The sequence below is a fragment of the Crocodylus siamensis genome, chromosome 4 (genome assembly GCF_052110815.1).
Source record: "Crocodylus siamensis isolate JL-2025a chromosome 4, ASM5211081v1, whole genome shotgun sequence".
Lineage (NCBI taxonomy): Eukaryota > Metazoa > Chordata > Crocodylia > Crocodylidae > Crocodylus > Crocodylus siamensis.
Genome location: NC_143398.1, coordinates 1,017,506 through 1,032,523, shown reverse-complemented (window position 1 = coordinate 1,032,523; position 15,018 = coordinate 1,017,506). Strand labels below are relative to the sequence as shown.

The window sequence follows — 15,018 nt, the reverse complement described above, 5'->3', positions numbered from 1 at the left end:
GCCAAGCCCACACCAGCACACACGTCTGCAGAAATGATTTCCTGAACATCCCGGTGATAGGGAGTGCACAACAGAGCTGCTCCGTCGCAGCGCCGAGTTGAGACGGTAGCCGGGAGGCAGCGAGTACAGTAGTCGGAAGTGGTCTCTTCTGGGACCTGTTGCTGACAGGAGAGGGTATCTGTTTAATCTTTGTAGAGGTGGCCAAGGATAACTATGAGAGGCGACATACTGACTCTGGATTAACTTCAAAACTGAATCAAGATGTTTAAAGAGCAGAATCGTACCAAAAGGAAAACATGGCTATTGACTGCAAACCAGACTAATCCACATCAGGAGTGAAGCCATGCTGAGGGGGCAGAGGACATTAACTTTAGAGGTAAGAGGAGCATCCGACTGCAACTACTTCTCCAAAACACGGTGTTTCTCACTGCTTGGTTATCTCGAAAGGCGGCTGTGCATCCTGACGGCGGAGGTGTTTAGTGGACACTCTCTCAGCCATGATTGGAGGAACAGAGACACAGAAAGCAAAAAAGTGAAGACAGTCACTAACTGCCGAGCCCTAGATATCACTTCTTTGGTGAAAACCCTGGGCTGAGCTCTCCAGGTCTGCACCGAACCAGGGCAGGTTGCAGGGGAGCAAACACAACAGCATCCAGCCGTAGAGCCCGTAGGCAGGGGAAGACTTCTGGAGAGAAGTGAAACAACAAATTCAACACCAATGCCCGCGTCAGGAAGAGGAAACAGGAGATGGGGGTGGGCAGGTGGGCCCGGCCCCCGGGGCTGCTGGAGCCCTGCCAAGGAGACCTGGCATCTCCCCTCCCCTGCGGGCACGTGCCGGGGGCTCCCGGGGCTGCGATGCTCCCGGGGGTGTCCTGGCCCCGGCCCGGGCTGGGCAGGTGGGGAGCAGGCCCTGATGTCATGCTCAGGGGGCAAGCCCGGGGCAGGGTGGGGAACCCCAGTGTCCAGACCCCCCCCGGCTCTACCCCCGGGACCCACTCCCAAGTTAGAGAGAGGACCCAGGTGTCTAGGCTGTCCCCCCGTACTGCTGGGACCCCCCCCCCACACTCCCCAGACCCTCTCCCAGCTAGGGCAGCCTCCCCTGCAGCCCCCGAGTCTCCGGTGAGAGATAATGAGACATCCGGTGCAGAGTGGATGCGTTGGGGTCACCCAGGATCATCTGCCTGGGGACCTGGTCCCGTCCCCAGGGGCCACGTTTTGGGTCCTTCCAGTGAACTGTAATTAGATATTTAGCTGGCAGTAACTGTGGCAGAAAGCCACCTTCGTTTCCCCCCAAAATCTCTGCCCTGTGACACTGTGACTAAAATCTCTGTGCTGCAGCCATTTGATGAGGGTGGGCCCAGAACAGGGGATTGCACCCTCGGCCTGTCGCTTTAGGTAACCTGAGCTGGCTGCAGTCCTGAGGGAGGGGGGAAACCTGCTCCCTCTGCCCACGGGACTGGCATCAGTTACCTGGGTGAGGGGCATCTACCTGGGGGGCGGGAATCTGCCCGGTAACAGGTGATGTATTTCAAGTTGGTTGGCTGACAGCCAACCGGGGTTGACCTCCCCTGGCCCAGGTGAGTGAGGTCACGGGGGCTGTATAGGTTGTGGGGGGAGGGAGGCTCGCTCTCTTCGGCCATGAGGTGAAGCAGCAGCCAAGCAGGGGACACAGAGGAGCACAACCAACTAAAGTTGGCTCTCTCCCCCAAACTCACGAGCTAGAAACCGCCTGCTTCAGAGGGGAAGATGCTTGTGAGTAAGCTACTTGAGATCTGATGAGATATTTAGCGAGTGTCCCCAGAGATCCGGGTGTGGGGTGAGTGCCCAGCCCCCGATGCCACCTCTGGGTGCGGCCTGGGCCTGCTGCTGTCAGGGGGGTGGATGTGGGGACTGGCCAGCTCTTGGACTGACCAGGCCTGACCCAGCCCTCACTGCACTGCCCCAGCCGCACAGCTCTGGGGGGCCCAACAATTCATCTCCTCCAAGCAGGATCACGTCAGTCCCTAGCACTAACCCCCCCGCTGTCTCCCCGGCCTGGCCGCTGAAGGCTGAGGGGGGGCCCGGTGACCGTCTATAAACTAACTGGGGGGGACCAGAAGGGTTTGGGGGAGACGTTGTTTCCCCGAGCGCCCCCTGGCAAACAAGGAACAACGGACACAAGCTGTGGGAGAGGAGGTTTAGATTAGACATCCGCAAGAACTGCTTCCCGGTCAGGGCGGCTAGGAGCTGGAGCCAACTTCCAAGGGAAGTGGTGCTGGCTCCTACCCTGGGGGGCTTTAAGAAGAGGCTTGATGCCTACCTGGCTGGAGTCACTTGAGTCCAGTCTTTTTCTCCCGCCCAGGCGGGGGTTGGACTTGAAGATCTACAAGGTCCCTTCGACCCCACTTCTGTGATTCTATGAGTGCGCACGCACCAGCAAATAGGCCAGTGAAACACGCCTTCCTGAAGACATGATGGTAGCGGTGCCCAGTGCCCGGCCAGTGATGGGAAAATCCGTGGGAGCGACGGGTGTGCGAGGCACCGGTCTGCGGTAGACGTGAGACCAGAGGGAAAGATCGTAGGGTCAGGATGAGTGCAGGCGCTGAGCCCACGGAGACGGGAGGATTCAGTCTGTGCCTGGGGGACGAGGAGGTCGTCGCTCCCAGCCCCACGGGTGTGGAAGGACAGGGGAGAAGGGCTGGGCGGGCATCTCCCTCTGTCCCAGGGTGGCAATTACTTCGGCTGGAGGGCTGCAGGATGGGTTGTGGCGAGCTGTGGAGGGCTGCATGGGTGGCCCCGCCCCTCGGAAGGTGCCCCGCCCCCTGGTCACCATCCTGGGACTGGATGGCCCATCCCCTAACCCCTGACCTTTGCCCCCAGATGCCCCTTCCCTTGCCCCCCAGAAATGCTCCCTTGGGGCAGGGAGTTGCCATCAGACAAGAAAACCGAATCCCACCCTGCAAGTGGGTCCCCTGCTACAACAGATCACTACCAGGAGCCCGGGCTGCGTCGGCAGGAGCACGGCCAGCACATCGAGGGCAGCGATCCTCCCCTCTATTCGGCGCTGGGGAGGCCACGTCTGGAGTCCGGTGTCCAGCTGTGGCCCCCGCTACAGCCAGGATGTGGACACTGGAGGGAGTCCAGTGGAGGGCATGGAAAATGGTTGTGGGGCTGGGGTCAGGACTCATGGGGAGAGGCTGAGGGAACTGGGCTGGTTTACTTCGGAGAAGAGAGGACTAAAGGTGCCGCACAGGAAAACTGGAAGTGCGGGCAGTGTCTCGAGCAAACGTGAAAGACCGCGGCTGGGCAGGACTGGGTTGAGGCAGCAAGACGGCCACAAGAAAATCAAACTCTGGTAATTAATGGCGTGCAGCCCGTGAGGCGTAAGAGACTGGAGTGCTCACGGTACCCAGTACCAGCCCCACGCCATAGGATGATACAGCGGTAATACCAGTGTCCTCGGCCTTGCACCACGCCTGAGCCTAAAAAAATAAGTGATGGTTAAAAGTATCGGCAGCGACCTGACACACTCATTGCATAAACGTAACAAGACTCAGAGAGCAAGCCAGAAAGCCAAGAGGCCTGGGGAGACACCCGCACACACACACCCGAGAAGCCGAGGTGGCGGAAAACACGACTGCAAACACACCCTGGGAACGCATCCCCCGTTGATGAAGAGCGATTTCCCAGAGCAAACGTCCCAGCTCCCTCCGCAGCGTTGCGGGAGATCAGTGCACCGGGCTGCACCTCGCCCCACTCGCACCTGTGTCTGTCCCTGCGCCGCGCGTGTGTGGGTAGTTCTGGCGCATTCATTTCTGAGTGCAGGCAGTCCGTGTCTGAACACGTGTGCTAAACCCGTGTGTATGCTCCTGGGCTCACCCGGGTGGACCCTGCGGTCTCCGCTCCTCGCTTTCTCCACGACCCGGGTGACACGGCTGCTTGCTCGGCTCCTTCCTCACATAACCCGAGCCCAGCACCGCCAGCCCCGGGCATGGACACGCTGCCCCGCCACCCACAGCACCCCAGGCCTGGCTCCAGCGCGGGCAGGACTGCGGGTCGGGAGTGAGGGGCACCAGCAGGCGCAGAGTGGGGGGCGGGGGCTGCGGGTGGGCAGTGGGGAGCATGGCTTGGGAGCCGGGCACTGAGAAGGCTGAAGTCGGTTCCTTATTCTGTTCCCTCAGCACCTGCGGATGAAGGTCATCCGGGCCCGCCGACTTGGACACATCTAAGCCCTCCAGGTAATCCTTAACTAGGTCTGAACTAGCAGTCGGGGGACTCGCAGCCTTCCCGGGCCTCTCTACACTGTCACCCGAGAGCGCCCCATTGTCAGCAGACAGGGACATGGAGGCAAAGAATTTGTTGGAGAGTTCGGCCTTCTCTCGCGCGTCCATCACCGACTGCCCTGCCCTGCCTCGTAGGGGTCCAGTGTTACCCTGAGACTTCTTGCTCCCTGTAAACTTGAAGAAGGACTTCTTGTTATCCTTAATCCCAGAAGCTAATCTAAGCTCCAGTGCTGCTTTAGCCTGCCTCACCAAATCCCTACAAGCTCAGGTCAGGGAGGTGTGCTCCTCCTTTGCCCCTGCCCCCTGCTTCCACCACCCGTATGCTATTTTCTTTGCCCTCAGGCCAGCCTGGATATCTGTGCTCAGCCATGGAGGTTTCTTGGGCCCTTTTCCCACCTTCCCGGACAAAGGAATTGCGTCCTGCTGCGCCCCAAGGATAGCCTCCTTGAGGAAGGACCACCTTTCCTGGACCCCCATAATAGCTACCCGCTGGGCTCCGAGTGCCTCCCTGACTACTGCCCTGAGCACATCGAAGTTGGCTTTCCTAAAGTCAAGCATTTGCACTGTGCTAGTTCCCCTCCCCACCTTCCTCTGAAGAGCAAACTGGATCATTTCATGATCACTGTCCCCAGCCTCCCTTGTACTAGAACCTGCCCCACAGGTTGTCCCCAGAGGCTAACACCAGATCCAGTACGGCGTTTCCCCTCATGGGGACGAGCACCTCCTGCACGGGGTGTAGGTCCTGGATGCACATCAGGAGCCTTCGTGAGTGGCTCGACCTGCCCGACTGCTCCTCCCAGCTGATGTCAGGGTAATTCATATCCCCCGTGACCACAACATCCCTTGCACGCACGGCCTCCCCCAGCTGCAGGGAGAATTGCACATTGAGCTCTTCCGCCTGATGTGGTGCCTGTAGTAAACCCCTACCACCAGATCCCTCTCCCCCCGCCCTCCTTGAAGTTTGACCCACAGGGTCTCAGTTAAGCTTCCTCTGGTCCCATTTGGCAGGTAGAACTGGTATACTGGTCCCTGACATAGAGCACAACCCCTCCACCTTTTCCCCCCTTCCTATCTCTTCTAAACAACCTATAGCCCTCTATGTTTACTGCCCAGTCAAGTGTTTCATCCCACCATGTCTCTACTCCAAGAAGTACTTTTTTAAATATATAGGGGGTAAAAAGAAGGTACCAGGTAATATAGGGCCTGTGCAGGATATGCTACGAAATGTGGTTGTCACACCAGATGGCAAAGCTAACCTCTTTAACAATTTTTTTGCCTCCATCTTTTTGAGGAGGGACCGGGACATCCCCCCCACTGGGCTCCCTGATGGGCCCAGGGGATGCGCTGCTAGGCCCAGGGTCAGAGAGGACCTAGTTAGGGAACTTCTGGAGGGACTGGAGGTGTTCAAATCAGTTGGGCAGGACAATCTCCACCCCCGGGTGCTGAGTGAACTGGCTGAGGTCATTGCGGGACCCCTGGCACGGCTGTACGAGCACTTGTGGTGCTCTGGTGTTGTGCCACAGGACTGGAAAAGGGCCAGTGTGGTCTGGATTTTCAAGAAAGGGAGGTGGGAGGACCCAGGAAACTACAAGCCTGTTAGTCTTACCTCAGTCCTGGGCAAGCTCTTTGAGAAAATTATCCGGGAGAGTATGCTTAGGGTCAACCAACATGGGCTAATTCGAGGCAGGTCCTGTCAGACCAACCTAGTGGCCTTCTAAGACCAGATCACCAAATCCTTGGACATGGGTGTCGCGGTGGACATAGTCTTTCTGAACTTTCGGAAGGCCTTCGACACTGTCTCTCACCCCATTCTCACTAAGAAATTAGGTGACTGTGGCATCGATGCCTACACAGTCAGATGGGTCACAAAGTGGCTGGAGGGCCGCACCCAGAGAGTGGTGGTGGACGGGTCATGTTCGACCTGGAGGGATCTGGGCAGTGGGGTCCCCCAGGGCTCGGTCCTCGGGCCCGCACTGTTCAACATCTTCATCAGTGACTTGGACGAGGGGGTAAAAAGCACCTTGTTCAAGTTCGTGGATGACACTAAGATGTGGGGGATGTGAGCATCCTGGAGGAGAGGGACAGGCTGCAGTCGGACCTACCTAGGTTACAGGGATGGGCAGATGAGAACAGGATGGGATTCAACACCGACAAGTGCAAGGTGCTACACCTGGGGGGGAAGAACCAGCACCGTACCTACAGGCTGGGGAACTCCCTTCTTGTCAGCACAGAGGCAGAAAAGGATCCTGGAGTCATCATTGATGCCAAGATGAACATGGGCTGGCAGTGTGGGGACGCAGTCAGGAAGGCCAGCCACATCTTGTCATGCATCCAGAGATGCATCTCGAGCAGGTCCAGGGAGGTGATCCTCCCCCTCTATGCGGCACTGGTCAGGCCGCAGCTGGAGTACTGCGTCCAGTTCTGGGCGCCACACTTCAGGAGGGATGTGGACAGCATGGAGAGGGTCCAGAGGAGGCCACTCGCATGGTCAGGGGACAACAGGGCAGGCCCTATGAGGAGAGGCGACGGGACCTGAACCTGTTTAACCTCCACAGGAGAAGGCCGAGGGGGGATCTGGTGGCTGTCTACAAACTGGCCAAGGGGGACCAGCAGGCAATAGTAGAGTCCCTGTTCCCCCGAGCACTACTGGGAGTAACAAGGAATAACAGCCATAAGTTGACAGAGAGCAGGTTCAGGCTAGACATCAGGAGACGCGACTTCACGGTCAGGGCTGCTAGGATCTGGAACGAACTTCCAAGCAAAGCGGTGCTGACTCCTACCCTGGGGGTCTTTAAAAGGAGGCTTGATAATCACCTGGCCTGGCTCGTTTGATCCCAGTACTCTTTCCTGCCATGGCAGGGTGTTGGACTTGATCTGCTCAGGTCCCTTCCAACACAACCAACTGTGGCAGGAAGCCACCTTTGTTTCTTCCCAAATGCTCTGCTCTGTGACAGTGTGATTAGGATGGGCCCAGCAGAGGGGGCATCAGCCATGCGGGGGACTCAGACGTAGAGAGGAGCTTGACCATCTGAAACAGGCTCTCTCCCCCATAGCTCAGGAGCGGGGAACGGCCTGCCTCCAGAGGGGACCTCCAACAGGCTCAGGATGATGCTTGTGAGTAAGCTACTCGAGATCTGGGTAGATATCTAGCTGGCAGTAACTCAGACGCGTGATCAAAAGGCTACCTCAGCCAGACTGTTTGCTTGATGGGATTTCTATGATATCGCTCTATCTTGTACCGTATTTTCACCCTACCCCTGTAATCAATACAGTTCTCCTTTGTGACTGGTGTGGGAGACTTCTTGTGGGGGGGTCTAAATTATGCCTAAGAGACCCCTTAGGTCGCAGACTAAGAAGGACTTTCCTTTTTTCCCCCTTGACTTGGGGAAGTGCCCCAAGTGCCTGTACCGGGTCAAGTACCCGTCGGACTATTAGGTCTGTGTTTCCCCGAGGACACAGGGCCGAGACAGTCCCTTCTCGGGGTGGTGGCGGCACGTTACCCCCAGACTAGCGAGTGTGCTCCGGGAGAGGGGTCGGCCGAGCATAAGGCACCCTAGGGAGGATTTCGGAGCCTGGAAGGTGGTCAGGGGCAGGGAGGTGGGGGGGCTCAACGCAGGAGTGCCCCCTACTGGCCCGCCACAAGGTACTCTTGTTAGAAATATTATTGAAAATGCATTATCAATAGTGTTGTTAGGACAGCACAGCTGCCAGCTCTCGCTCTCCCTGGTGGGAGAAGGGGGGGAGGTTGGAAAAGCTACTAAAGGCTCTTTGTATTAAGGTATCACTCTCTCTTTGTTTTGCAAATTTACTATCTCTTTGTTACAGTAAAGCTTATACTCCTTAGCGTTCTCATGCAGATAAGAGTAAATTGCCATTTCTTAGTTCTGTCCTTGAAGGCAGGAAAGGTTTGAACTTTTTGTAACCTGAAGTACTTTCTGAGCAAGCGCAATTAGCTAATACATATAAGCCTATCCGCCCCGCATACTTAAGTAGTTAATTATAATACACATGCGATGGATGACGTGACGTCATTTCATATATATTTGTATGAACCGGAAATGAGTTGTAAGAGTTCCTGCTTCTGTACACATGCTCAGGAGAGAGGGGATAAAGCCTGCTGAGAAGTGTTCCCCGCGGGCAGAGATTGTGGTCTTTTGTCTTCTCTCTCTGACCCTATTTGCAAATATATACCTTTTATATTACCAACAATGTGTGCCTAAAGGATCATTGTTTATGAGCCTCCAAAGAAACGAACCGTAATTTTTACATCACTCTGATCCTATTCCGTTTTTGGTTTCCTTGCTTTTTTGGGAAACTACTGTCCCTGGTTTGCCCACCGTACCAGTCACAGCACTCATTTTTCCCAGTGCCCTGTAAGGCACTCTGTACAATTTAATTGCTTAGTTGTGGGAAGGCCTGACGCTATGCCAAGACACTGAGCATAACTAACTCAGTTTGCCCATTACTCCTGTGGGCACTGGACCTCCAAAAAAGCACCGTGGAGATAGCCTGTCAGTGTTTCTATAGCTGAACACTTGACACAGGGGGTAGGAGGACATAGTGTGGTCAGCAATACGGGGGCTTTTAAGGCTAATTGAGACGTATGTGCCATTATGTAGCTGAGACCGGGAGGAAACTCCAGGAAGTGGTGCACTTGGTGTATGATATGACAAACCCGAAGTGTGCCAGAAACCTCATGGATCTGAGCCTGAGAAGATGCGTGCAAAGGTGCAGGAGCCCAGTTAATCTACGGATCCACCGGACATGTTCGACCCCTTATAACATCAACAGGATTTAGGGTAAGATGTGTTCATAAAATTAGCAACAAGAACTACACCCCAAGCAGGTTCATTTATGGTTATTATTTTTCATTTATCAATATTGTGCAAAGGAAGACCGCTTGCTTTCCTCTAATGCTGGACTGGACTTATTGTTAACATCCAGGTGGTGTAAGGCTGGGGTGGGGGGAGGTGGGAGCCCCTGACGCCTATAAGCAGCTCAAGTCCACAGGCTGCCAGACTTCATAGATTCATAGACATTAGGGCTGGAAGGGAGCTCGGGAGATCATCGAGTCCAGGCCCTGCCCAAAGGGCAGGAAGTCAGCTGGGGTCATAGGATCCCAGCAAGATAAGCATCCTCTTGACAGAAGACTTAGGGCTGTAGTACATGGAGCTGAGCACCTCTCAGGGGTAAAAACAAAAAACCATGGCAGACAATTTTCATCAGAAGACAGCCCTGAACCGCCCCCAAGAGAGGAAGCACAATGGCTCCTGGATGAGGAAAGACATTTGCAAACACTTGGTGAAGTCGGGGCTGTGGTCCCTGATCCGGTGTGGACCAGGCCGGAGCAGCATATCAGCCTGGGGCAGCGCGAGCCAGGGGTCTGGCCCTGCAAGCCAGGGCAGCAGGAGGTCCTGGGCAGGACGACTGCGGGGAGGTGCCCGGCAACCACAGAGCCGCGCTATCGACTGCCAGCAGTGCCCTGGTCCCTCGGGAAGGAGCACGACCCCAGGCGCTGGACAAGGGCCAGGAGCCCCAGTGCGCAGGGAAGGCACGGCAGGGCCGGGGCCCAGAGTGGAGGACCCCAGGCCCAGGGGCTCAGATGAGGTGGAGCAGGCTCAGTGTCAGCGACAGGGTGGAGATGCAACTGGAGAGGGTGAGACTGGGGCTGGGATGCAGAAATCAGGCCTGGCGCAGGGCGCTGGGCTAAGGGAACCAGCAAGAGAAAAGGGGCCGAAGCCGGGAAGGCTGCGGTCCCCACAAGGGTATAAGGCTGACGGGGGCTGGTGCTGGATTGGGGCCAAGTGCCCACTGAAGCCATTAGCTGGTCACGCCTGTGGTGCAAGGGGCAGTTGGAGCCATGTCACGAGCCCCGCAGGAAGCAGGGGTGTCGGGGCACGTGCGGGCTGGGATGGTCCCCCTGCGGTCTGGGCTCAGGCTAGCTGGTCTGGGAGGGGATCCGCTGGGGAAGGGAGGAGGAGGACTGCTGCTAGGACTAACAGGCAGCTTCCCTTTCGTCATTTAACAGCCACATCCAGGCGTGGTGGGCGAGGGTGGAGGGGATGGCACCTAGGATCCGGGTGAGGCAGTGCTCAGAGGAAATGGGGCAGCACGGGGACAGCTGGAGCCCAAATGCCAGCAGGCCCAGGGGGGCTACCTGAATGGCGCAGCACCCCGAGGGAAGCACAAAGACCCCAGGCCTGAGCGTGGACCTGGCAGCTCAAGGCCGGAGCCGGCAGGGAGGAGAACCAGGGAAACTGCTCCCAGCCGGGAAGGGACAAGAGCAGGGACGGCAGCAGGGAGAGGTGGAGGTGCGGGGGGCGCAGTGCACACAGGGGCCAGACCGGGGGGCACCAGGCGCGGGGCGGGGGGACCACAAGGCTGCCACAGGCCTGGCTCCTTGCACTCTGCCATCTGGACGGGCTGCAAGGATCCTTTCCGGGGAGCTGTGGCTCGTGCTAGGAGCTGCGCGAGGAGATACAAGTCGGGGAGCTGGAGCGTGCAGGGCCCGTGCGCTGCTGCCCACCTGCAGCCTGCTGGAGGGCGTGGACCTGGCTGGAGTGACAGTCCGAGAGGAGACAGGGACCCTGGCATGGGTGTTCAATATAGGTGCTTGAACCACCTCTGCTGGCAGACTGCTCCAGACCTTGGGGGCTCGGACAGAAAAGAAATTCTTCCTTATGTCCAGCCTGAAACGGTCTTGCAGAAGTTTGTGACCGTTCGACCTCGTCATCCCTTGGGGCGCTCTGGTGAACAGACGTTCCCCCAGATCCTGGTGGTCACCCCTGAGAAACTTATAGGTGGCCATCAGATCACCCCTGAACCTGCGCTTTTCCAAGCTAAAATGCCCCATGTCTCTCAGCCTGTCATCATAAGATCTGTTTTCCTGACCTCTGATCATGCACGTGGCTCTCCTCTGGACTCTCTCAAGCTTCTCCACATCCTTTTTGAATTGTGGAGCCCAAAACTGGATGCAGTACTCCAGCCCTGCCCAGCCCAGTGCAGCGGGGAAGCCGAGAGCTGCGGGAACGAGGAGGGGGAGCCGGCTGCAGTGTGAACCCGGCCTGCCACAGCCACGGCCACGGCCTGGGGACCAGCCCTGACAGGTGTGAGGGGGAGTGTTGGGGGCTCATGTTTCCCGCTGTCGTCTGCATCGACGTCTCGGCCGCTCTGGGCTCTGTGCAAGATGCAGGATGTCTGCTCCCTGCACAGCCCTGGCTAGAGATCCCAGGTGTCCAGGCTCCCAGCCCCCTGCTCTCACCCCCGAGAGAGGGGAGAGAATCCGGGCACCCAGTCCCCGGCCCCCAGCCCCCTTCCCCCCCAGGCCCTGAGCTCAGTAGGGAAGTTGGTGCCCCCCGCCCCAGCAGCATCTCCACAGCCCCGTCCTGCCCGGGCGCCTCCATCCCGCACTGCCCAGGTCCCCCTGCAGCACAGGGGAGGTCAGGGGTGCTGCAGCCCGCCCCCACGCCCCAGAGCAGGGAGAAGCCAGGTGTCCTGCCATGTGCCCCCACCACCCCCACCCACGTCCCGCTCCATGCCTTGCCTCTCTTCATCCATCTCGCCGCCCCCAGAGTGCAGCGGTGCCCCTCACCCAGGACTGGGCTGTGGCTGGCTCTGCAGGGAAGGGGCTCTAGATGTGGCTGGCTCTGGGCTGGGCTGTAGGGGAGGTTACTGGTGCCTCCTGCCCTGCCTCCAGCCCCCAGCAGGCAAAGACTAGTCTCATCACCCCCTGCTCTCACACCCGCCCCCAGAGACCCCAGGTGTCCAGGCTCCCAGCCCGTGCGCCCCTCATGGGTGAGCTGTGGAGGTTGTCTGACGTGGGGGGGTGGGGGGCAACAGCTGGATCAGAACAGCTGGGTCTGGACAAGTCCCTGTCCCATAAGGGTCTGTTCAACGAGGGCACGTGCAAAGTCCGGCCCTTAGGACAGACCTGTTGCCTACATACGAGCAACTCGAGATCCTCACAACTCTAGTTTATTTGACAGATTGAAATATTGCAGTGAAATCAAACTAGAACCTTTGGGGCTGGTCCCTCAAGAACACACTCATGCACACACTTGTGTGCGCACCTACACACACCCACACACACACAGAGCATCTAGCTACGCATATTTGCGGGGCACCGGTCTCAGGTATACCTATCCCACAAGCGCTGGGGTCTGCCGTCGATGGCTGGTCGAGGCTTCTTCCAACATGGTTTATCTTCGGGGGGGGGTCGCCGGCTGGTGCTTCTGGCTGCACAGGTCGGGTGCGGGGTGAGGTGGAGATCCAGAGGGTGCCCCGAGGGTCACTCTTCACTGCCTGTCATCTGTCCTTGCAGACTTTGTGACTCCCCAGTTTTCAGGGTTGACCCTTGTGGGACGTCCCCCCATGGTGGCTACCGGATGGCAGCTGTCAGCCCCAGGGTCTCGGCTGTGGGTACATCCAGTTTTGGGGGTCCATTGAGAACTTTGATTCATTTATCGTTGTCATGAATGGGGCTCTGGAAGTGGTCGATCTGGTGATATTCAGCCCCAAAAGTCAGTCTTGGCTCTGATTACTTCCACCCGGGGCTTCTGTCCCTTGAACGGCGATGGTTCAGGGAGTTGCCGCCTGCTACATTGGCCCCTATTGATTTCTAGGTGTCACTTGTCCCTGGGTAACTTGTTACTGCAGCTCGCTGCTGTCTTACACGCTCAGGTAGACGCACACAATTGCCATTTCCCAGTTGGGCTAATCAAAGGTATCAGTTTGGAACCAGGAGTTCAAGTGTTTTGTGCCGTCTTGTCTCACACCAGCACAGCTGCCACCCGCACTCCTGACACATCCCTCACTGATCCGCTCCCCACGCAGGGGTCTGCCCAGCATGTGCCCTCTAAAGCACATGAGCAACCTGTGAGCGCGCCGCTTTGGACTGTGATCACGCCGAGTTTGTCCGTGAGTGCACTGCTTTGGTCTGTTCTTGAACTGGTCTTGCCTCTTTTTTTTGGTGTGCTGAGCAACATTATTTGAGAGAAAAGATTCTTGAAATACTAAACTATATATATTATATATTTTATTTTGAAAAAATTAAGAGAAACCCAATAGTCTCCCTCAGAAGACATCCTGTTATATGGTTTCCTCTGGATATTTCTTACCAGGATTTCCTGCCTTAAACTGTTACATGCTATTCAACAGCAGCTGGGTTGCGTCACAGAGGTGTCCACTTTTCAGTGATGGGCAAAGTGATTTGTGACTTCATTAAGGTAACATGCAATTGTAAATGTGGTGATGTTAGGGAACAAATATGTGAGGGGCTTTATAGCAACATTATGCTCAGTCACAGTGCACAGCCTGTATCTTGTATAGCAGATATACTGAGGCACAGTGGATCCTGAAAACACAGTGTGACACCAATACATTATGTGATGTGGTGGAGTTAACGTGAGGGTGAGGTCCTCATCTTCGCTAGGCTCTCATAATGATGCCATTGGGGCCGGGGGCGAAGCTCGCCTGACGCGGCTGGGGAGCGGAGCATGTACCCGAGCCGGAGGATCCTCCGTGGTGCCCGGCTCAGCCCCAGCCCATCCCCACTCCCGCCTGCCCCGTGCCATGCTCTCTCCCTGTGGGGATGCCGCACGGTGAGGAACGGAGGAAAGCCGGTCCCAGTGCCTCTGCTGCACTCTGAGTTTGTAGGACGCCGCAGCCCAGGGTCTCTTCAGCTGGGTGCGTGGCATTGCAAAGCTAATGCGCAGCAAGAGTTTTCTTTGTGCGCATACGTGCCTGCACGCACCTTCGAGAGCCCCTTGCTGCCCAGTAAAGGGAGGCAGTGGTTCAGTCCACCCTTGGCAGCACTGGTACAGGGAGAACTTACTTCTAATGGGTACAGGGTAAAGAGGATGAAATACAAGAGGTAGAAATCCCATGCCACACAAATAGATAAAAATACCAAAATACAAAACGCACACATACAAAATGTAAAATGCCATATTATACCTATGTCATCTCCAAAAACACACTTCCTTGTGCCAAACAGAAAATGACCCAAATCATTCTATATCTTCTAGTGAGAGAGGGGAAGAAGAAAGGAGGGAGGAAGAAAAGAGAGGAGAGAAGAGACATCTCCAAAGAGGGGAACGTATGATGGAAGGGGAGGCTCCTTGTTACACCGGGGGGCAGGCAGAAAAGGGACTTCCTGCTACAGTCTGTCCAGCCCCACTTTGAAAAGTGCCCGGCGCCGCAAGGCATGCACTTGTGTAAGCGGTGAAATGCATGTTAGCGCGCAGGAAGCAGTGGTGGTGCTTCAGAGCTAAAAGTCATCAAAGGTGTTTTAGTTCAGAAGTGCACCGCCACCATTTTGCCTGTGCTGACCCGCATTTCACCACTTCTACAACTGCACGAGATGCAGCGCAGTGCACATCCCCTCGTGTGTGGAGCAGACTTGACTAATCAAGTCTCCAGTGCACTGCAGCGTGGAAAAGGTGTGTGTAAATGCCCCTGGGCATGCAAAGGCTTCCCCTAGGCCAAGCTTCCCCACGTCTTGGCCCACACGGGGTCCCGGGAACTCTCCGTTGCTACATCTCTGTCCCCTGAGCTGACACCGATTTGGCACAGTGCTTCCCCTGGCTGCACATGCAGGGTTTACCCCACTCTTTTACTAACCCCACATTTGCAAACCCAGCAGGAGTCAACATCCTGCTCCCAGGGCTCCCCAGCGCTGCATCCCCCACAAAGGAGTTTGTGAAGCCGGCTCACGAGGGCTTGCTCCAGGGGCTGCTCTCTCCTGCTCGACCCTCCT

The 15,018-nt window shown here is 56.8% G+C and overlaps 1 protein-coding gene across 1 annotated transcript in view; it reads right to left on the bottom strand.

The window, feature by feature from the left end:
• Window positions 1–15,018, bottom strand: part of LOC149865316 (uncharacterized) — a 180,631-nt gene that overhangs the window by 1,975 nt on the left and 163,638 nt on the right. The window lies entirely within an intron of this gene.